Here is a 24,530-nt window from a genome sequence, read left to right as displayed (position 1 = left end):
CCTGATTGGCAGCTGTTTGAACCTTCCTGTTGGAACTCAGAGAAGGTCAGGGAGCCTGAATGAAGCCTAATTCCTGTAATCAAGAAACGGGGGACACAGACGTCTTTTGTGCCCAGGAGCCCCACAGGGTCCTGCTCCATCTCACTCTCATCTCCTCAGATGCCCCTCATATCCTTCATGTCCAGCTTTATCCATATTCCTCTGCGATCAAAACCCTTTGTAGGACACGTGAAACAAACTTCTTCCCTCCAAGGCAGGGCTCTCTCTCATCAGCTGGTGAAAATGTGGCACCCAGTGGCTCACGGGACCTTCCTAGTGCTGTGTTTCCCCCGAAGCAAAGGTTCAGGATGGCCTAGTTCAGTGTTAGTGGCAACTTCACAGAGAGAACCGCCGGGTGGACTCACAAAGCGCCAGGGTCCTGTTTGCGGCCAGGCCGGTAGGAGCAAGAGTGTGGCCGGAAGGGCATTGGGTGCCGGCTGCGGGGGGTCCTGTGCGGGGCAGGGAAGGGCAGGCACGGAGCGTCTCCCTTTCTGGGTTCCTGGGCTCCGGCTGCACTGGTTTCAGGGAGCTCCCCCTACATCAGCTGGAAACCCGCCGGAAACCAAGGCAGCTGAGTTCTGCTTCCTGTTCCTCACACGCACATTTCTGTGGACTGAAATGACCCCAAAGTCACAATAAGGCTTTCGAGCTGAACCCTCTATGCAACAGTAAACATCCATCAGATAATGACAGTCATTCTCTTCCTTGCAAACGAAATGGAAGGAAAAATTAGCAGATAAGGTTTCAGATCCTGATCCATGACCTCAGAACATAGATGTACTTACTTAAAATGTCCCCCTTTGCCTTCCACTAAGGAAGCATCTTCTCCCTTTCATTCTTGACTTTGGTCAAAGAACTGAAATGGTGAGAAAAAAATATGATGAAAATCCTGTTCATTTATGATTCGGGGTCCTGTGTTATCAGAGCTGATGGATAGCCTACCAATTAGATAGTTTTACAAGAACTGCGAACTTAACTCCACAAAGCTCTCTTCATTTAGGAAAACTCACACTTGGCGCTGCTCTCCCGATCCGCCCCACCCTCCCCTTCCCCTCTGTGTCACACATCCGCTCTCTGTGTCTGCATCTCCATTCCTGCTCCGTGTGTGGGTTCATCTTTATCATTTTTCTAGATTCCAAGTATATGCGCTAATGTACAATATTTGTTTTTCTCTTTCTGGCTTACTTCATTCCGCACTTAGTATTACAGGTCAACGCAAAGCAGAAAAGACCCAGAAAACCTCACATGCTTCTTGATGTATGTACCGCGGTGATAAAGGAAGTAACGACTACTCCCATCTCTAGAATGGCCACTCTGCCAGCTGCTCTGATTACACGGTGGGCAGTGCGCTTGCGATCTGGCAAGGTGACCACGGCCACCCTGCCCCTCAGAAGGAAACCAGGGATCGCCCCTGCACTGCCCCGCTCAGGGCAGCAGAGCCCTGAAGCGACACAGAGGCAAAGCTGGAGCTACATTCAGGTCTGTGCAGCTTCAGAGTGCACTGTTTCCACTCTGCTGTGCTAATTCATGCAGGTGGATGGGAGGCAACCTTGGCTTCCCATCCTCCACACAGACGTCACATCCACACAGCCTATGATGCCCAGAGGACAGGTGCAGAGCAAACTCACCGCTGCCGGTCCCCAGAGACACCAGCCCTCCCGTTTCCAGCCGCACTCCCTGTTTCACCCTCGAGCAGGAGACCCCGTTTGCAAGCCCTGGAAGGCCCCCATGCCCGCCTCCCCTGTGTATACTCACACAGGTCTACACTCGGCCCTTCTCCGGGGGCATGACCTTCACCTGCACAAGGTCATTGCTCTCATGGGTGGGAAAGTGTGAGTCGGGAACATTAGGCTTCATGATCTTGAGCTTGTAGTGGCTGAAATGTAATAAACTGGGGTAAGTCTGTCTTGTTTTTGAGAATAAATATGTTGCACTTTATCCATGGCTTGCACCATGGGCAGAGCATAGGCGGTAGAGCGCCAGCAGCTGGAAAGGTTTGACCCCACAAATGCAGCGTGTTTGATCCAGAGCCTTCTGTATAAATATGCAACGTGTTTATGTGGCCCATCAGTTGCTGTTAGGGCACCAATAAACCCCCACAGGTGGCAGAGTTGGGGACACAGCCACACTGGTGTCCGTAAACGAGGCATTTATTCAGGGCATCACTCCAGTCTGCTGCTTCGGGAACCTCTTCTCCGTCTTCTATTCATGAAGTGAACACGTGTTTCTGATCAATATGTAGAGATCAATTGAATGATATCATTACAAGAAAAAAAGCAAATGAGATCCAATGCAAATATGTCGATTCTAGTTATAAGCCTACTCTGTGATTCCCACAACTGCTTGTCCCCAAATGTAAAAACAACGTGATTAAACATCCTTTTAACTTCTGTTTGCCAGCAAACACCAGGTCCGGAGTGTGCTCCACCCACTCCCTAGATGCAGAAAAGACCTGGTCTTTTTGTAAGAGTGGAGCCTCCTTCCATCCAATCCCACTGACCAAAGAGCTGCCTTTGCCAGCAGGGTGAGGTAACGTCCCCAAGGCCCCCAGCGTCTAAGAATCTCTGTGGAGTTTCCGAAGAGCCAACCTGTTCTCTCCATCTTTCAACAAAATGCAGTCAAAAAGCAACCGTGTCCTTAGTTTTCTAGAATTTCTCTGACTGAAATTTGATTTTTAGCCTCTAAACTTGCCGACAAAGGTCCGTCTAGTCAAAGCTGTGGTTTTTCCAGTAGTCATGTATGGATATGATAGCTGGACCATAAGAAGGCTAAACGCCGAATAACTGATGCATTCAAATTGTGGTAAGGATGTGAGAGCTGGACCCTAAAGAAGGCTGAGCACCAAAGAATTGATGCTTTTAAACTGTGGTGTTGGAGAAGACTCTTGAGAGTCCCTTGGAATGCAAGGAGATCCAACCAGTCCATCCTAGAGACCAGTCCTGGGTGTTCATTGGAAGGACTGATGCTGAAGCTGAAGTGCCAATACTTTGGCCACCTGATGCGAAGAGCTGACTCATTGGAAGACTCTGATGCTGGGAAAGATTGAGGGCAGGAGGAGACGGGGGTGACAGAGGATGAGATGGTTGGATGGCATCACCGACTCAATGGACATGAGTTTTAGCAAAATCCAGGAGATAGTGAAAGGCAAGGAAGCCTGGCATGCTACAACCTGTGGGGTCATGAAGAATCAGACATAACTTAGCAAGTAAACAACAAAATTTGACATTTCAAAACCTTGCTTGCTATACAGCTCAATCCTCTGTTCCTAACCATCCACACCAATTTCTACTGCCCTCAGCAGGAAAGAGCTCATTTACACGGAAGGTACTCCAGGATCTTAACATGAAGACAGCAACTGCTCCCCACTTCCCGCTCAAGCCAAACACTTTGGGTGCTTCCACCCCAGTTCTTTCCTCTTATTTCCCCTTCTTATCCCAACTGCAACTGTCTAATCATCTGTCAGAGGAAGAGAGGATACGCATGCCTGGAGCACCCTCGGCCCAGGGACCATCCTCCCTGTACTGTGACTCTGTCGCCTTTCCAGCTTGAACTGAGGGCCACCTGTGCTCCATGGGGCCTCAAAGAGTCGAACATGGCTGAGCGACTGAACAACCCGTATTCCATGCACAATGATACATTCTGGCTCAGTGACCATGTAAATTACAGCATTTGGACGTGTTCCCAAATAACTGTGAGATGGAGAAAGAGAAAAACTGTGGCTGCAAATTTAGTAGGTGCACTAGGAAAAGCTACAATGATAAACCTTGGTTTTCTCTAGGCAGATAAAAGGTGGTAGTCATCTGCAGCCCCACTAAGTCAGAAAGGCTTGAGAGATCCCAAAGGAAATGAAGGGCAAGGTGGACTCCTATCAAAACCAAATTTTCAATTCCAGGGAACTTGAGGACTTTTAAGATAAAAATTACAGTTGGACCATCGCACTTCAATTCACACATTTCTTTGTTTTAACTTTTTCATCTGTGAAGTACAGTACCATCTTCCTACTTAATGACGTTATAAAATAACCGGTGAGACATGATAAATCTGAATTATTTGTGCACACCCTGAATCTCCAGTAAATAATGGAGGAAGGAGAGGGGGAAATCAGAAAGCATCCGTGGATAATAGAAGCAGGAGCCATAATCACCAGGTGTTTGTAGGGAACTAATCATTCCACAGACAACTTGATTGCTTTTGTGATGGAATTACAAGATTTACAGATGAAAGCAATGCAGCTGATGTATGTCTAGAATGACGACTGCAATATAATACACTTGATACAGTGTAGCACAAAATCCCGCTTGCAAAATACATCTGTGTAGGTTGGGACTGTCACAGAACAGAAAGCCAAGGAGAGGCCGCCAAGAAATGAGTAAGAACAGATAGAACTGCTTCTTTGGAGCCTCCTGTAACCCTGACTGACAACAAAGATGACCTTGGATTTGATGCTGAAAAATCTGTTTAAAAACCAACAGTCAAAGGATAGTCAAACATGTCGCCCTTGCTGAATATTTGGAACTACAGAAATGGTACCAAAAAAATGGTAAAACCGTGGATCACAGACCACAGATTCTTGAGCAAAAACTAAAAGTTTTATCAACTCTGGCAAAACACATATTTTTTGTTTTCCGTATCTCTCATGCATGTGCTCAATCACTAAGTCGTGCCCAACTCTTTGCGCCCCAGTGGACTGTAGCCCTCCAGGCTCCTCTGTCCATGGGATTTCCCAGGCAAGAATACTGGAGTGGAATGCATTTCCCCCTCTAGGGCAATCTTCCCGACTCAGAGATCCAGCCCACGTCTCCCTCGTCTCCTGCATTGGCAGGCGGATTCTTTACCACCTGAGCCATGGGGGAAGCCCAGTATCTCTCATGAGCTACTAGTAAAACTGGAAAAGTAGCTCTAATCATCATGTAGCATTTAGCGAGTGCCTGTTGTATGCCAGATAATGACTTAAGCATCTCTCACGGGGCTCCCCTTGTCACTTACCAGTGAAGAATCTGCCTGCAATACAGGAGCCATGGGAGACTCTGGTTTGAACCCTGGGTCAGGAAGGTCCCCTGGCGGAGGGTATAGCAGCCCACTCCAATATTCTTGCCCAGAGAATCCCATGGACAGAGGAGCCTGGTGGGCTACAGGCCATGGGGTGGCACAAAGTCGGACATGACTGAAGCGCCTCAGCACGCTGCAGGCATGCGCCTCCTGTGACTGAGACCCACAAGGCGGACCCTGCTTCCACATGCAGTGTGAACACTGCTGGCGTCCTGCCCTGGCCTCCTCCACTGCTGAGCATCAAGGCTTCCAGTTGCCAGGATACCCCTTCCTACTCCACTGGCCTTGACCCTGCTGGAGCCTCCGTTCCCGGGAGGTTATTCCTCCCCAGCTCTGTCTCCTGCGAAGACAACCTGCACCCAGCTAACACAGGGACACCCAGGCTGGTTCCGGGGTCCTTGTCTCAAAGGGGTCCAGCCTTGCACACCACCTCTCTCTGCAGAGCTCCCCATGGAATCAGAGGGAGTGCAGACTCTAGCTGAGACGACATCATCGCCCCAGCCTGTCTGGCTTCTTCCCTGCTTCCTTTTCTCCTGAGACTATCCCCTCGGGCAACCAAGTGCATCCAAATCTCTCTGCTTCTTGAGAACCAAATTCAGAGTGGAGCTGGCAGAGGCGGAAAGGGAGCCTCAGGAAGGGTCGGTAACTAGGTGCTGGGTCGTACTGTGAACTGGCAGAGCCAGAGTCTAGCCCGGGCTGCCCTCTAGGACCCGCATGCCCAGAGGGAACAAGGCCGTCCGACAGGGTGGGCAGGGACCAGAAGGGTGCTGACCACGCCTGAGCCCTGCTCCACCGCCCTGGGCCCTACCGCCTTCGCCCTTCAGGCAGGTTCGTCGCCGAGGCCGTAGATTGCCGTTTGACCAGGCTGGGCCTGAGGAGTTTCTGTCCCTTGCAACCACGAATCTGGAGGCAGCATCCCTGACGTGAGTAGGGAGGCCAGGGGTGAAGCATTAGCTTGCTTCCGAGACAAGGCCACAAGCTTGTTCTCAGACACACTTAGGTGGAGATGCCCAAGGAGAGAAGAGATGTCCACAAGACGCTTTCCTAAGAGGAGAGTCGACAACGTGGGCGAGACAGAGCGGGACCCGACAGGGACGAGGACCCCACAGCCCGGCAGAAAATTGAGAACCTTGAAGACAGAGGAAAACAGTCAAAGGAGACCAAATACTAAGAATGCACTCATTAACCATAGTCAAGGACCTTCAGTTCTTTCTCCAGGACTATAGATGATATTCTGAGCCACATCGTGTGAGCTGTCTTATAGATACTGAAACCCCAGGTGGACGGGATAACTATGTGATGACCAGACCGTACCCAGGACACGAGCTGCCACACTCTGAGAACTGGCCATAAAGAAATGGGGGGAAATGGGCCCTGGAACTGAAGATCAGCTGTACCTAAAGCAACCAGCACAAGCTGATCAGACCATCGAGGACCAACCTGAAGGCGACTGTCAGAGATGACTGTTTCTGGATGTAGATCCCCCCTCTCCCGCACTCCGTCTAAGCTCCTGCCCCACTAGTTGGGGGCTGGTAGGGGGAGTCAGGCTTCAGACAGATGTCTGCCCCCCTCCCTCCCTAGTTCCCAGCGTCTGAAATACAGCAGACTGTCCTTTCCACCATCCTGGCCTGTTTAGCGGCTTTTGGGCAGCAAGAAGCCAGACCCCACCACACCTCTTTCACTAACAGAAAAAGGAAATAAATCCTGAACTGGGTACTGATGATTTGCACCAAAATAAAGATACGGAAGGGGATGCACGTGTGTGCTCAGACATGTCTGACTCTGTGCGACCCCATGGACTATAGCCCGCCAGGCTCCTCTGTCCATGGGATTCTCCGGGCAAGGATACTGGAGAGGTTGCCGTGCCCTCCTCCAGGGGAATCTTCCCGACCCAGGGATTACACCCGAGTCTTCTGAATCTCCTGCGTTGGCAGGCAGAGTCCCTCCCACGGCACCACCTGGGAAGCCCACAGAGGGGACATTCCTGGACAGTTTTCAGGCGCGGAGAGTAGGCAGGGCTGTCAGATTCTACAAATAAAAATGGAGATGGCGCCTAGCTTCAAGTGTTCTGTGTTCTTCAAGACACTCTGTGCACGGAATCTGTGGAGCTGCTAAAGGAGAAAGATAAAGAGCGATGGGATCTAGAGGCGACTTTGCTGAACGTGCCGATCAGTTATCAGAGAGTTGATTCAACACCTTTACACCATGAAACCTCTGCACCTGGTGTTACGTCTCTGGATTTAGTGTGCCAGCATCTCCAGTGTATCCTGGTTCATAGTTGACGGGAACTGGAATAGAAATTTGTACCCTACTGTTGTGTGAAAATTGTGTAAATCTTAATTGTGTCAAATTGGTTCACAACGTCTTTCAGGTTTACTGTATTCTACTTCTCTCTACATTCATTCTATTAATTTTGGAGAATTCGATATTGAAATTCCAACTAAAAATCTTAATTTATCTACTTAAAACAAGCAATTGTAGTATATAGTGGAACTATACGTAATTTTGTTCTGTATTTTCTATGTCTCCCATAAATATGTTATCATATTTTCATAACTTAAAAAATAAGAAAGAAAGAGACAGACAAGGAGAAAAGAAAAAAACAAAATATTTTAACGATTCCCCTGATAAGATATTCAGATCCTTCCATTTATATAGGTTTCTATTGATGTTTCTTGGTAAAAAATGTTTATTATTTTCTACATCGTTTCAGTTCAGTTCAGTTCAGCAGCTCAGTCATGTCCTACTCCTTGTGACCCCATGAATCACAGCACACCAGGCCTCCCTGTCCATCACCAACTCCTGGAGTTCACTCAGACTCACATCCATCAAGTCGGTGATGCCATCCAGCCATCTAATCCTCTGTTGTCCCCTTCTCCTCTTGCCCCCAATCCCTCCCAGCATCAGAGTCTTTTCCAATGAGTCAACTCTCCGCATGAGGTGGCCAAAGTACTGGAGTTTCAGCTTTAGCATCATTCCTTCCAAAGAAATCCCAGGGCTGATCACCTTCAGAATGGACTGGTTGGATCTCCTTGCAGTCCAAGGGACTCTCAAGAGTCTTCTCCAACCCCACAGTTCAAAAGCATCAGTTCTTCAGCGCTCAGCTTTACAGTTGCACAAATTTTGTACAAAAGTACTTTACATTTTATGCTCTTCTAAATGAGCATAAAATACCTTCCTCCTCTTTTCTAAACAATGACCCCCCTCATCCAGAATCTTCTCAGTCTCTGCTTTGCCCACACTGAACAGAAGCCCTCATTCTTGACTCTGCCAAATTTCTCAACGATCGCTGCTTATTCATATCCAGATCTGGGTAAACTTCTCGAACTATTCATACTTACAGACGCCCTGGCTGGCGGCGTCTGCTCCATCTCCACCAGGACGGGTGCACTGCACCAGTGAACGTGCATGAACTCCTCTCTCCCAGTCAGGGGCTATTCCCCGCTCACCATGACTTCTTAAGAGCGTGTGACATGACTGGTCTATTTCTTCTGAAATCTGGGGCTGCCTGACTTCTGTGACCCTGAGTTACTTTGGCTCAACCGCGACCTCTTTGGCTCTCACTTCTCTATCTCTTTATTGACTTTTCTTCCTCTTCCCCCCTCAAACTTCTTCTTAAACATGAACATTTCCCTGAGCTAATTCCTGCATCTCTTACCAGTTTGTTCCTTTTTTTTTTTCCCCCTTCACTAACAAATTCACCCAGTAGCACCATTTCCCCCTCTAAGACACTGAGGAAGAGTTCCATTTTTACTTGAGCATTTAAATTCAACCCACCCAGCCCGGGGTGGGGATGGTAAATGTCCCTCCTGTTTCCTTATTTCTGTTAATGGCACCTGCCTCCTCTCCATCGTCCACACGAGAAGCTCTTCAGTCGCCTTGGACTCCGTCCTGTTTGTTCCTTCGGGCCGAGGAGTCGCCGTGTCTGGTCCATTTTTTTCCCATTTATCTATCTCAGTGAAGGACAGGGGAGCCTGGCATGCTGTGGTCCAAAGGGTCACAGAGTCGGACACAACTGAGCAACTGAACAGAAACAACAAATCTCATATCTATCCCTTCCTTTCCCGTCTAGTACCACTTGAAAATGGCAACCCACGCCCGTATTCTTGCCTAGAGAATCCTGCAGACAGAGGAGCCTGGTGGGCTACAGTCCTTAGGGTCTCAAAGAGTCAGACCCGACAGAGGCTAAGAACACCTGTCACTTCCAGAACCCAGATCTCTCCGCCGCATGGACACTGAGCCTCTTTCTCTAGCTTTCTTCCTAACACTCTTTGTTCTTTTAATGCATTTCACACAATAGCAGGTTTAATACCCTACTGCGTTGCTTTCTAGATCATGTTCCTTGCCTGTGCCTGGTTAGCTAGGAGGTAGACTGGGTATGGAAAAGCTGAGCTGAGATTCCTGGTGAAGACAGAGTATCCACCAGGTCTGAGCATCCAGCCTGCCAGCTCAGGAAGGGTGATGGAGACTGGACTTTTCTAGCACTTGGAAATGTGAGTCCGCAATTTGGAAGCAACCAGAAGGCTATCTGAAGGCAGGCCAAGAGTACGTGGAGGGTGCAAGCCATTCCCTCTGACGCCCAGCCCTGTCCACGACGGTGAGAGGGCATGGACGCAGTCAGCACCCCCTAGAAACCGGTGGGTTCCTGCAGGGGGCTGGCGAGCTGGTGGGAGATATGGCTGCAGACACTCAATGTTGATTCAGGAACAGATCGGGGCTGGTTGGCAGAGATCCGACACTCTGCAGAGGCTGTGCTACGTGAGGGGTAGCCTGGAAACAGTACAATACACTTCAGGGAGTGTTTGCCAAGCTCAGAACAGGAATGAGAACAAAGCTGGATGGTGAGCGGGCGAACTGCTGAATGAGGACTTCGTCCACGCCCCCAGCCCGACCCCAGCGGGGGAAGGTGGACCGGGGGACCTGTCATTCAACACCTGTCCCTATTTACAAAGAAGCGGGAAGCCAGGACCGGTCAGAAACCTACAGCCCCTAACCCTTCCCTACAGGGTATCGTCCGAATTCCTTAGCCTTTCAAAAGCAATCCCCCCAGAACTGAGATGCATTTACCTTTTTCATCTGGATTCCAGCTTTTCCCTTCACTTCTTCCCTATTTTAGTCAACCCCTTAAACCGTCGAATATATATTTGAACTTTTCCGTAATGCTTAACTGTCTCTGATCCATCCCGACATTATCTGCCCTTTAAAAACAAGGTCTACACACCCTTTCCCAGAAGAGATTTCTTGATCAAACTTTGCCCATCGTATCTCCCTTACCTGGGCTCCCAACGCACCTGTTTTCTAACTTCTTTCTCAGTTCACCACGTGTGTATCACATCGAGGGGATCATCCATCTGTGCTGATTATGGCAGGATTCCCCAACCAGAATGCGAGGTCCTTGAGATCAGGAAACCTCCCGTGTTTGCCTTGGTGCCTCCTACAGTTCTTACAATGAGGTTGCTTACCTAAATAGATAATTGTTAAATATTTCATGGTCACCATCTCCTTTAAAATGCTTAGGCCCAAGAAGGAAGAATTTTTTTTTTCTCTGCCTTCCTGTTTTCACCGTACATTTTGTGAGTTCCTCTCATTTACATTCCTCTTCCGATAAAAGCGCTTGCCATAGTAACAGTCTTGCCTGGTGATGCTCAATCTCTGGTAATAAGCAGGATGGATGCAGATGTCTTGGCGGAAGTGAAAATGCATATACTGACAATCAAAAATCCAATATGTTGGGGAAATACACCAAATGATTATTTTTCTTTTGTTTTTGTTTTTTTCCCCCTCTGAGTCTTTATTTAAAGGTCTTCTCCAAAAGATAAATATTGTCCCTCATTGACTGTGTATTTCCAATTTGTTGGAAGCTTTAGGGTTTTGCTTTCTGAGTTTGTTTGCTTTTTCACACAAACCCAAGAGCTTTGAACAAGGGAATCTACCAGGTCTGCAAGAATCCCTGATAGCTGAATACAACTTGTTTTTTTCCTTCCTTCAAGATGAGAAGCCCAGGGTGAAATAAGGCTCATCCGGAGAGAGAATTATAATCACTAGGCAGACGAAGACTTTTTTTCCCCTCAGTAAAACCCTGCATGGGAGTTAGCACACCTCGTCCTGTTTCTGGGCTTCCCCAGTGTCAAGTGGCAGATGCGAGTTCGATCCCTGTGTTGGGAAGACCCCCTGGAGAAGGAGACGGCAACCCACTCCAGTATTCTTGCCTGGAGAATTCCACGGACAGAGGAGCCTGGCGGGCTGCGGTTCGTGGGGTTGCAAAGATCTGGACACGACTGAGCGACTAACACTTCTGCTTTCACCACTGGGGCCCTGTGGATTCCTCTGCCCACCCCGCCCTCCACAGTGAGTGGAGGAACCTCATAGTATCACCCAGGCTTGCTTTCTCCACCTCCCCACAGCTAGGCAGACTGAGGAGCTCTCCTGATCTCCTAAGAACATCTGACCTCCAAACGCTGAGCTTCCCTGGGGCATTCATTCTAAGAGGCAGCCTGTGTTCCTTTTGGCTTTTCAAAATGAGCTGAGTTCCTTGCTGGTGGAGAAAAACAGGAACATATTGACAGATTGATTTCTTTTCATAGATTGATTCCCATTCTAACAGAAAGTCTGTGCTGTTCGGAAGAAACACAGGGTACCTATTTGCTGAATTTGACGTCTGCGTTTCCAGGGCTCTTGTCATTTTCAAGAGGGACACGCAGTCTGACTGAGGTGGAGGAGAGAGGCCCGAGTCCCACGTTTTTCTCCCAGTTCATTGCTTTTCATAGGGCCGGCCCCTGCCTCTTCTCACCTCTTCATATTGTGGAATTGATTTGGACTTTCTTTCTCCATTGATTGCTGCTTTTTTGTTAGTTTCCCTGCATTTGCCAGTTCAGAATCTGCCCGTGGCGAACATCATTTGTCCAAACGAGCTCCCCTTGGGGAGAAAGGAGGCCACGTCAGGTCATGCAAAAATGAGAATGTTTTTGTTGGTGTAACCGTGTCTCCCCCGCCCCCATGCAGGTACATCCACGTCAGGAACCATCATGACTAATTACAGGGTCAGCTCAAGGCGTCGAGTTGTACAATCGGGGCCCACACACACCAAAGCAATGTTTGTATTTGCTTGTTTTGTTCCAGAGATTTTGCTTATGTAATTGCTACCAAGCTGAACCTTCCTGAACATCATTTACTCCACACCTTAACTCCGTAAATGAGTCTGGATCAACCCTTTAGGTCAAAAGATGAGAAGATCCCTAATTTCCAGCATTTCCAGGCTGTCTGTTCTCCATGGAAAACGATTGCCTCAGAAGACAATGGTTCTGTCACAACCTCTGCTGTGACACACCAAAATACAAGCCGGCGCCTGGCAACTTGCAAAATGCTTCAGCACTAAAATGCTCCCATTTTGTTTTTAAAGGAAGATTGCACAAAGACATTAAAAACAATTTTCTGATGTAGCATGTTTTGCTCAACTTCATTTGACATGGTCAATAAATTTGTGGAGAAAATCAGCGTATTAAGAACTATAAATTTTCCTTATTTCCAAGAATATTGATTGTGACAAGAGACTGGATACGTATTTGTAGGCACCAGGAAGGTTCAGGAAGGGTCCTCCTGGCAATAAGGTCCTCCATGAGGTCTGCCAGGCTGCTCTGTCTGTGGGCTTCTCCAGGCAAGAATACTGGAGTGGGTTGGCATGCCCTTCTCCAGGGGATCTTCCCGACCCAGGGATCAACTCAGCTCTCCCACATTGCAGGCAGATTTTTGACCATCTGAACCACCAGGGAAGCTCTACAAAGCATGAAATGGAAAATGGCTAAAGTTAGAGTTTTTGCCACAGAAAGCAGTACAGTTTCTTTGCACCCTCTAAAGGTCCAGCGAGTGGAAGGTGTCCCAGGGGAGGTGTGTCCTGACACCTCAGGGAAACAGGAGGACAGCAGGTGAGACTCTTCAAATATTCCCCCAAACAAGACTCGGGTAAATTTTCCCAAAGTTCCTAGAGATGGAGAACTACAGGAAACTAAGAAATTAGATCAACTACACATTGCATGTAAAAGGTATGGTGAGGAAAAGAAGGAGTTGCTTCCATACTCGGCTCTGAAAGCGAGCCCTGAATTCGGACGCTGGTGGGACACAGCCTGGCCATCAGGACAGGCCAGCAATAGGCAGGCCAGGGGCCTCAGAAGTGGCCGTGACCAGGAGGAGGCGGACGGGGCCCGGAGGAGGGGCCGCCCCAGGGATGCGGGGCACCGCTGTCCCACCGTGCCAGTGGAGCCCGGACAGCCTGGACTCGAGGCCCTGGTGAGCACCGTCCTCTGCAGCCAGGTCATCTCACTTAAGCGACTTGCGGACTTACCCTAGGGGGGACCTTCTCAGGGGAAAGTTCCTTCCTCTCCTAGCACTACAAGCTCTGCGCTGAACACTATGTCACCAGGAATATCATCCCGTGTGTGTCTTCTCTGGGGTTGAGTCTGAGAAAATGGTGTTCCCCAGCCTTGCAAACCAGCTGCAGGCATACCTTCAGATGCAGGTGTTCAGTTCCAGACCACTGCAATAAAGCCAACATCCCAGTAAAACAAACACCGCGATAGAGGGAATCACACAAATGTTTTGCTTTCCTGGTGCATATAAAAGCTCCATTTACAAGGGATGGCCACCTAGGAGGTGTGCAATAGCATTATGTCTAAAAAGCATGTACATACTTTAATTAAAAAATACTTCATTGCTTAGAAATGCTAACACCATCGGAGCTTCAGCAGAGTGCAGTGCACATGCGTGCTCAGTTGCTTCGTGTCCGATTCTTTGTGACCCTGTGGACTGCAGCCCACCAGGCTCCTCTGTCCATGGGATTCTCCAAGCAAGAATACTGGGGCGGGTTGCCATGCCCTCTTCCAGGGGATCTTCCCAACCCAGGGATCAAACATGCATCTCCTACGTCTCCTGCATTGCGGTAGATTCTTTACTGCTGAGCCACCAGGGTAGCCTGCAAGGTGCAGTCGTAACATCAAAGGTCATTGATCACAGATTGCCAAAACAAATACAGTAATAATAATGAAAAAGTTTGAAATATCACACGAATTACCAAAAGATGATGCAGAGACACCAAGTGAGCAAATACTGTTGGACAAACGGCACTGAGAGACTTCCTAGAGGCAGGGTTGGCCAAAACCCTCAGTTTGAAGAAAGTAGGCAACATCTTTTTTTTTTTTTTTTTTTGTCCTCATGGCAGAGCATGCAGGATCTTAGTTCCCTGCCAGGAATCAAACCTGGTCACGGGAGCAGGTCTCCCAGGAGTGTTATGTAAACCATTAAGTCTCTTGGTCCCTGGTTAGCCTGTTTCTGGAATAAAAGAGGGAACTCTGTGACTTTGCCTGCAGACTTCATTCTTGCTGCAATATTTCCTCTCTGCGTGGGTGTCCCTCAAACATCTTCTTGTCCACCCCTGAAGGAGTTTTTAGACGTGTCCTTCCTAACCCCTCCCTGTGACCTGTTCTGGTCACAGATACACTGCACGTGGTGGTACTGTGGTCATTTGAAGGCCCACAGACTGCAGTCATATCTCAGGGGCTTTCTGTCCATCGAGGATCAGTTTTCACCTCCTGGGAACCACATTGCCCTGTTGGAGATGCATGTTCTACCAAATTCGTGACTTCCCTGTCCCGTTTTTAAGAAGAGGTGTGTGGAGAGCGTTTGAAATTCTCGTTTCCGTTTCCAATGAGCAATTCTTAATACACAATCTTGCTGCTCTTAAAACTCTTGAGATGATCCCGCGTTTCCCTGTGAAAGGAAAGGTCAGCCTCTTCCCATGGAGACCTGAAGGGTGTGAAATTCGATGCTGGCGGCCACACCTGCCCTTGGACGTGGGTTGGGAGGGGGGAGGAGGGAAGGACAGTGACGTGAAGTGGGTGCCAGGTGACAAGCAGTGTCAGGCATGTTCCATCGTAAGCAGGAAAGGAAAGGCACTGTTCATAGGCAGATAAAGGAATATCTGCCTATCTCAGGGGTTCTGATGGTGGTGTTGCAAATAAATGACATACTACTTTTTCAAAAACTCTACTGAAGTGCAGGTGATTTATAATGTTGTATTAATTCCTGCTGCATAATGAAGTCACTCAGTTATATATTCCTTTTAAAAATATTTTTTCCATATGGTTTATATAGGATGGCTTCCCTGGTGGCTCAGATGGTAAAGTGTCTGCCTGCAATGCAGGAGACCTGGATTCGATCCGATCCCTGGGTCGGGAAGATCCCCTGGAGAAGGAAATGGCAACGCACTCCTGTACTGTTGCCTGGAAAATTCCGTGGACGGAGTTGACCAGTAGGCTACAGTCCATGAAAATTCCGTGGACAGAGTTGACTGGTAGGCTACAGTCCATGGGGTCGCAGAGTCGCACACGACTGGGCAGCTTCCCTTATACAGGACACTGAATATAATTCCCTGTGCTCTACAGAGGGACCTTCTTTATCCCTTCTACATGCAAAACCTTACATCTGCGGAACCCCAACCTCCCCCTCCACGCCTCCCCCAAAACCCTCCCCTTTGGCAACCATCAGTCTGTTCTCTACGTCTGTGATTCCGTTTACAGAATTTAACATAAAAACAGACCTCCAGCATCTCAGCACCGCTCAGTGTGGGAACTCTCCCACCTTCTGCAGGGGAAGCGGCCCCACGTCGCTGTTTCCGTGGAGAGGTCAGCCCCGCCGGGCACAGAGCGTTTTCCCAGGGACCCACAATCTAGCTTAGGCGGGTGCCCCTGAGGCCATTTGGCACCTGTGTTTGGGTGTTGGCCAGATGTCCGTCCAGCAGATGGCTGGAGCCATCAGCACATGTCCGGAAGCCAGTGCATACACTACCTCGGAGCGTTAAGCCAAACCCTCCGCCTCTTGCAGTTTGCAGATGCGGCTCTGACAGCATCTCTTCCTCCTCCCAGGAGGAGTGAGAGGTTGTGCCATCCTGCCCAGCGCCCCTAGTGCTGCCTGAGCCATGTGAAGGGTCAGAGCGAGGGGCTCCGGGGCTCTTACAAAGTGCTAGAAGGAGAGGCTGGGGAGGGCACGTCCTTGGAGCACTCCTCCCAGCAGGTGAGTGCCATCTGATGCTCCTGGGATCCCCAGCATGCTCCCTACAGGTCAGACCCAGGGCTCTGCAGGGTGGATCCTCCGGCAGACATGTCGCATTGGGGAAAGTGAGGGTGGGGGATGGCTTCTGCATTCCCCATCCTCTCCCACCATAAAGATGCAAACTGATCCACAAGGCAGAGTCACTTCTCACCTGGCCTTGTTCGTTCAGATTCTGTCTTTACACTCTGGTGAACTGATTCTGAAAGAGATGAGTGGATCCCAATGCACAGAACTTTTAAGTTTGGACTTTCCTTCCTCGGTTGACTGGAGCAAATCCAGACTGCGGCGCTGCCCCCATCCTAATGCTGGGTCAGCAGAAACAATGGCGCCCAGGGTGGCCGGCTCACAGGCAGGACCTGAGGTCCAGGCTTGGCCATCAGCTGCAAGACCACCACACTGATTTGTCTTTCTACTTCTGGGCCGCGTTCAGAGCAGTGCGTGGGGAAGCCGCCCAACGGGATGCTGGCTGCAGAAATGAGTGAATGCAACTCTCAAAACTGCCTTCCATTTCTCCCGAGTTCCTACTTTTTATACAAGAAGCAGAAGCAGCTACAATGGCTAAGAGTGAGAGCTGGGTGCTATGAGACAGACTCTTCCTGGATTCTCTTGGCAGGCCAGTGAAAAAGGTAAACATACATGATACCCCATTAACATGGAGTAATGGCAACCTTTAGAACTGACTCATTTGTTTTCTCAACAGTGTGTTCGAGGGCAGGGAGTGCAGAGATGAACCCGATGGGCAAGGTTGAGTGGAACCACTGAGGGTCTCTGGTGAGGCGGGGGTGAGGGGTTGTTGTTCTCAGCCTGGGAGGTGAGCGATCGTTGTCTCAGCTTGCAGGCTTGGCCCAGATTCTGAGATAACAGGGCAAGTCTCATTAAGCATCCTGCTACATGAGTATCAAGCTCGTGTGATCTGGAGAATGTTTCAAACATAGTTTATTATTGACATGTATCAAATAAAAAGCCATACATTGCACCGTCCCAAATTTCACTCTTGATAGCATGAGTCAGCTAGTTTTCTCCAAAAAGGTCCAGATAGTAAATATTTCCGTTTTTCAGGCTGTGCAACCTCATTCTCAACTATTCACTTTGTTTTGTAGCAGGAAAGCGGCAGTAGACAAGGCATACACAAACGGTCAGGGCCACGTCCCAATAAAACTTTATTTACAAGCACAGGTGGGTGCCCACCACGTCCCAATAAAACTTTATTTACAAGCACAGGTGGGTGCCCGTATCAGAGCCGGGGGCCACAGTTGACTCACTCTTGGTTTATAGCGTTGAAACAAAATTGTTACAGTAAACAGAGCATGCTTCCAGGAAACGTGAGTTAGAAGAAGTTATATGGCAAGCGTGGTACGTGCTCTGCCCCTCAGTCGCATCCGACTCTTTCGCGACCCCATGGACTGTAGCCCGCCAGGCTCCTCTGTCCATGGGATTTCCCAGGCAGGAACACTGGAGTGGGCTGCCATTTCCTTCTCCAACACCTGGTATATACCTTACAAAAAGTAAGTTCAAAAATGAGATTTTAAAAGATAAGTTCTCATTCTGAGATGCAGAACATATTTGTATCTCTTAAAAATTATAAGCAAAGCTTTCTGTAACAGTATTTTTCCAAGGACTCAATCTATATACTGCCAGGAGATTCCCAAACTGCTTGAAAAAAAAAAAAAAAAGGCTAAAAATCACTGATTTAAAATAAAATACAAATTTCAAAGTGGACAATCTCCAATTTCCTAATAATGATGGTACCAGTCACTCTACCAAACTCTACTCCAGAGAAGGCCATGCTAAACCACTAGCAATGTCGTTATCTAGTCTGCCTGATTCCCCAGTCACATTCGTGGGCCCAGAAAACTCCCCAAAAGGCAGGAGAAGGAGACAGCAAGCCCTGTGCAGTCGCAGACTGAAGCTGTCCACTCCTCCTTCTGTGACAGCAACATTCACCAAGGGTTTTTAGCTCTGTCGTAAACTACAATTTCCTTGGGGTCTCATGAAACCTCGGGGTGTTCCCGGGAGGATTAATTCCGTTTAGGGAGATCAAGCAGGAAATAAAACAAGATTACTCACAGGTAAAGGAATGTTCTTAGAAATTCCTTTTTACTATTGTTCGTTTCTTTTTTACTGAACATGCCAAAAACCACACCTTGTAACTCTGGGAAATTCATTTTCCACAGCTATGTAAAGGACTCTCTACACCTCAGACTGTGGCTTCTACAGATGATAGCTGAAGCATTAAAAGCTTTCAGAAACTTTTTTTAAAAATAACCAAAAACAGCACTGGGCACATGCTTCCCTGACAGAAAAAAATGAAATAAAATCAAGCTCTAGGTGTATTCCCAGGAAGCTCAACATAGCTGGAGGGCTCAGGGCCTAGAAAATAAGGAATGATTTCCAAGAAATTTATATGTATTAATTAAAAATCGTATGTATTTTTACCTACATACACAAAAAGAGAGATAGTTGTAAAGAATCCACACCTGAAAATCTTTCAAAACTTTAAAAGGTTAATAAACCCAGAATAGCATCCCAGTATTTAAGAAGAAAAAAGTCAGAGTACTAATGTACCAAACTTCAGCACTTATTATAGAAGTAGAATAATTACAACGGTATGGGATTGGCAGAAGAACAGACAAAACAGATCAATGAAATAGAACAGATAACCTAGAAATAGACCCCCACAAATAAAGACAAATGATTTTTGAAAAAAGAACCAAGGTAAATCAATGGAGAAAAGACAGACTCTGCAACAAAGGAACATCCTGAAGCAACTGGACATCCACATGCAAAAAAATAAAGCCAGACACAGACCCTACAAACTTCACAAAAATTAACTCAGAATAGGTGGCAGAACTAAGCACAAAATGCAAAGCCATACACTCCCAGAAGATAGCCCAGGAGCAAATCGAGATGAGTTTGGATTTGGTGACAACATCACTAAAAACACAATCCAGGAAAGAAGCAGTGCATAAGGTGGACTTCATTAAAATTAAAAACCACTGCCTGAGCTCAGGGAAAGCCAGTGTCCCAGAGGAGAGCCAGTTAGGAGGAGTTCTCTCTTATTTGGGGAGGGTCAGCCTTTCTTCTCTTCAGGTCTTCAACTGACTGGGTGAGGCCCACGCCTACACTGGGGAGAGCAATCGGCCTTACTTAGTTACCAATGCAAGTGCTAATCCCATTCAAAGCATCCTCACAGACACACCCAGGATACTGTTTGACCAACATCTGGGCCCCATGGACCAGTCAGGATGACCCAGTGAGGGAAGCTGGGGGCAGTGGTGGGAGCAAGGGACTCATGGGGACACTCTGCACCTCTCGCTCAGTTCCTGCATGAACCTAAAAATGCTCCAAAGAATAAAATATACGTTCAAAAAAAAAGATTAACAACTCAGAATGAATAGCTCACTTTTCAAAGAAGTAATCTCCAAACATAGCTACATGAAAGGTGAATGCATCTTACAAAAATAAATTTCAGTTAAGTGGAATTGATTGACAAGATTCACCAGTTTTCAAAAGCCTCTCCCCTTCAGCCAAGCGGATATTAATACAACCCTTATTGCAAGATGATGATCATTAACTGGCAATTTAAATTTGTATAGTGACTGTTCTCTGAGTGTTACAGTAGAGGATTTCTGAGTGTAGGTTAAAGTAGACAGAGGTACCTTTAGTCAAGAGAATTCTGCCACCTTCAGTCTAGAAAAGAGGAGAAGGGGCTCTATGTAGCTCACTCCAGGGCATAGGAGAACTCCACATGCTTTGGTAACAATGAAAGAAGGGAGTGACTATTACACCAAGTTTGATGTTAAATCACGGCTCAATAAAATCAGAGGTTGGAAAACTATTGCCTAAGACTCAAATATGACCACCTCGTGTTTTGCAAATAAAGTTTTATTGGAACACAGCTGTGCTCACTTGTTTAGTCGTTGTCTGTGGCTACTTTTGCAAAGGCGAAAGTGAAAAGTGAAGGTGAAGTTGCTCAGTCGAGTCCGACTCTTTGTGACCCCATGGACTGTAGCCTGCAGGCTTCTCCATCCACGGGATTCTCTGTACTATCTGGCCCTTTCTAGAATAATCCTTCCACCTCCCAATAAATTTTATCAGTTGTTATTTTCTTAGGGGAAGTTTGGCTTGTTTAATTTTATGAGGGAGAAGAAATGTCTCCAACCACTTCTAAATATGATATGGTATCCTGAATTAAATCCTGGAAGAGAAAAGGAACATTGGTTTGAAGAATGGTGAAATCTGAATAACGTCTGTAGTTAAAAGCATTACAGAAATGTTAATTTCAATGCAACTTGGTTACATAAAACATTAACACTAGGGAAGTTCTCTGCGAAATGCATGCAACTTTTCTGAAAATCTAAAATTATTGCAAGATATAAATGTTATTTAGAGAAAAGTTCTCAGCAGATAGATATTTGAAGTAAACATTCAGAATGTGGATGGAGTCTGTCTCAAGTCATAGCAGTGGTGTGGCTATAAGGGTCATTCATTCATTTATCCAATAAACATTTAAGGACTTGTGACAGCAACCAAAAAATCTCTTTACAGGAGTATGTATGAACATAGGCTCGCTTCCCTGATTTTGGCAATCTTATCCAAGCTGTAAAAATCTTCCTGACACAGATGACAAGTGCATTGTGAGCAGGTAAACGGAGGTTTGGATTTGCAGGTAACAACAAATTCAGATAAGCTCAAATAAAGTCTTCCATTTTTAACATTCCCAGAGGAAGTTTAAAAAAGAGAGGAAATGAATACTTCCTTAAAGTACTGAGGAGAGGAGGAGGTGAAACATCTGAGCGCCCACTCTTCACCCAGGTTGCACATTTCCTCTCCTGGCTGCCTGCCAGGTCTGAGCACCATGGAAGCATTAGCCCCGACAGAAGCCAAAGGGCTGAGCCCAGGGGCCAGGCTGGGTCCCCAAGGCTCTGGGACAGCCGGTCTCGGGGAAGTTGTTTCCACTCCTGGAAGAAAGTTCATGCCACATGCAGATGGGGCTCTGGATGACTGGAAGCCAGACTCTTCAAAAGGCAGAAGTGGGTATGAAATCGTGTCCAGAGACCCCATGGACTGTAGCCTGCAGGCTTCTCCGTCCATGGGATGGAGCAGCGATGGTCCATCCCAGCCCTGCGGGGGTCGGACACACTGCAGAGATGTGTAAGATGCTAGCAGCTCGAGGAGACCCTGCAGTGCCCACGCAGTTTTATTTGTTATTTGATCAGTGGCACAGAGAGGGAAGGTGCCCCCACCCTTTCCTGCTCAGTGGCTGTCCACGCTCACGACCAGCGCACATCTACCGAGATGCAATGACCAGCTCTGTGGGGAAGAACTGGTTAGTCCGTCCTGTTCCACTAAAGTTCAGAGCCTAGTAGTTAAGCCCTGCCCGGTTGCAGGGAAATAAGCCTCACACATCACCTCTGCTTGCCCAGTCTTAGGTTCAGGCCCTGCACACTGAAGGGATCAGAAGAATAATTTTGAACGTGCCCTTCAACTCTGAAACGTATGACACTGTGGTGAGAGCCATGAGCTCTGACGTCCACACGCTCCCTCTGACCTGATTAGGGAGGTGTCCCCTGGAGAGAAAGTGACGGAGTTGAGGTCTGGGGACCCCACTTGGGTCACTTAGGTGCAAGAATTCTGACATTCAGAAAATACCCATTCCCAGAACCGAAGGGCCCTGTGACAGTCCGGCCCCTGGGAATCAGTGCCGTAAGTGCCCGGGCCCTGTGACAGTCTGGCCCCTGGGAATCAGTGCTGTAAGTGCCTGGGCCCTGTGACAGTCCGGCCTCTGGGAATCAGTGCCGTAAGTGCCCGCCAAGACTCAGCAAAGGGCACTTGGTGATCTCAAGGAGGAAACTTGAGCCTGGGGAAACAAAAATACTGTTTGGATTGTATTTCCTGTCATAAAGTTGGAGTCATGGTTTTCGCTCCCAAGCCGGAAACGAAGTGTTTCCTTATTGCCAGAGGCCTGAGATACAGGGTTAAAGGTCCCAGCGCAGAAAGTGATTCAGTGGCGGCTGTGTCCCCAGAGAACACTGACCAATGGCTCCACAGGCGACGGGCTCGCTGCTGAGCACTTTGCAAGAACTGGCTAATTTAACTCCCACATCTGCCTGCAAGGCAGGAGACCCTGGTTCAATCCCTGGATAGGGAAGACCCCCTGGAGAAGGGCATGGCAACCCGCTCCGGTATTCTTGCCTGGAGAATCCCATGGACGGAGGAGCCTGGTGGGCTACAGTCCATGGAGTTGCAAAGAGTTGGATGCGACTGAGCGACTAACACTCTCTTTCACCTTCATCAGCTCTACAGAGAAGAGGTTGTCATGATTCCAACAGGAGGAAAGCAATTCTCAGGCTTAATAACCCAGCCCAAGTCATAAAACTAAGAAGAACTCGAACACCAGGAGTCAGAACCCGAGGTCCACAACTTTCAGCACCCTGCCTGGAGCCCTGCGATGTGGGGATGTGACCCCAGCTAAGCGACAACGTGACCTCCCCTCTCAGAAGAGCAATGACGGAGATGCAGCCAAGGTCTCCTCCCCGCAGCCTAGAAGCTGAGGCTCTGCTGCCCTCTGTCCTGGAGGAGCCCTGAAGTGTGTCCTGTAGCCACTGACCCCTCTCAACAACCAACTCTGAGCTCTGGCGTAGCCTCAGATAACTTGACCTTGTGAGCAACCCTTTACCTAAAAAGTAGGGGCTAAAAAGCTTATGCACTTTCCCAGTTTATAAGACAAGCTCACACGAGATCTGGGGATGGAGTGACATTTAGAATCAAAATGGTTCATGTTCATACAAGACAGACAAAACTACTGTTTTCTCCATGAAATTATAGTTCGATGCATCTGCTCTTTCTATGGTTCTTATTTAATTTCTCTTTCTGTGTCTCTGATGGTAACACAACATACAGCTCACAAAAGAGCTTTTCCTGTTCAGGAATGTATTTTACCTTGTGTGACCACATCGTCATATTTTATTTCCATCTCAAGAACCTGATACAATTAAACTTTATACAAACTTATTTATTTAAACTGATACAATTAAATTCGACCATTTCTAGTGGTCTCTCACTAAAAGTGACTCTCTGCTCAAAATATATACTGTACTTTTGTATATTCTACTGAAGTACATGCTTGGGACTCCCCTGGCCATCCGGTGGTTAAGATTCCACGCTTCCCCTGCAGGCGGCTTGGGTTCAATGCTTGGTGGAGGAACTAAGATCCCACATGCCACATGGTACAGCCAAGTAAATAAATAATAAAGTACATCTGTGATGTCATTAAACGTAAGTGCTCTTGTGTAGAAAGTTGGGGTATTTTTATATTCTTATTTTTGAAAATGACCATAGTTTTTAATTTTAAATTAATTTAGTTTTTAATTTAAAGTTGTATGCTTTCTCTTAAACTGATTGGGCTTCCCTAGTGGCTCAGTGGTAAAGAATCCACCTGTAACGTTGGAGCCGCAGGAGACTCGGGTTCGATCCCTGGGTTGGGAAGATCCCCTGGAGGAGGCCATGGCAACCCACTCCAGTATCCTTGCCTAGAGAATCTCATGGACAGAGGAGCCTGGCGGGCTACAGTCCATGGGGTTGCAAAGAGTCAGACATGACTGAAATGACTTAGCGCGAAGCATGCAGGCTTAAGCTGATTGTCTTACAATAAAGTCAAAAGCCATATTCTCCTTCTATCTGACATTTCCAACCATGGGAGCTTATCTTTAGTGATAAGACATATAAATTGATGATCTTCAGTGACTGTCACCTACAAAAAATGATTATTTTATACAGTTTTACCAAACACAGCCAGTTGAACAAAAAGCAGAAAACTTTGCCAGCATTACCTTGAAGCGAATGAATGAGAATATCAGCGTGACGTGGCCTCTGTCTCTGCAAAGGTGTTCTCTACCTGCACTGCGTAGAGAGAACACAGGGCCGCTCCATCTGACTCCCCGTGGCGTTCTCAGCACAAGGAGTTAAACCACAACTCAACTGCGTATCAGAACTGGCAGGAATTCCTTCTGTCTGAGGAAGCGATCTGATGATAGCGGTGTTGTAATACGTCTGTGGTGAGTTCACTGAAGACACGGTGTTCTGTTCTTGTCAGACCCTGCTCATCGAAACAGGACTTTTGCAATGAGGGAGAGGATGAAGGCAGTGACCTACGAAAACAGCTTGGGAGAGAGGCCAGAGGTCAACAACGTGGCCTGCAAATGTTGAGGAAGAGCAGGAGGGCACCTTGTCGAAAATGTGTGGCCAGATGTGAGGGGAGCCAGGGCTTTCGTGTACGTGTGTGTGTGTGCGTGAGTGTGGGTGTGCACACCTGCGCTTTGGGAGAGCACACAAGCACACGT

The 24,530-nt window shown here is 47.8% G+C and overlaps 1 long non-coding RNA gene across 1 annotated transcript; it reads right to left on the bottom strand.

Moving 5' to 3' along the window:
- Nucleotides 1-6: 6 nt before the first annotated feature.
- LOC104982143 lies at nucleotides 7-24,266 on the bottom strand. The gene is made up of 4 exons (XR_824473.1): nucleotides 24,021-24,266; nucleotides 10,363-10,550; nucleotides 1,795-1,915; nucleotides 7-895 (listed from the first exon to the last, which is right to left on the bottom strand). It is a non-coding gene; the product is annotated as an uncharacterized LOC104982143 (long non-coding RNA).
- Nucleotides 24,267-24,530: the final 264 nt, after the last annotated feature.

Source organism: Bison bison, unplaced genomic scaffold, assembly GCF_000754665.1.
Source record: "Bison bison bison isolate TAMUID 2011002044 unplaced genomic scaffold, Bison_UMD1.0 scf7180017864527, whole genome shotgun sequence".
Lineage (NCBI taxonomy): Eukaryota > Metazoa > Chordata > Mammalia > Artiodactyla > Bovidae > Bison > Bison bison.
Note: the sequence above shows the minus strand (reverse complement) of the source record. Positions and strands in the feature narration are given on the sequence as shown.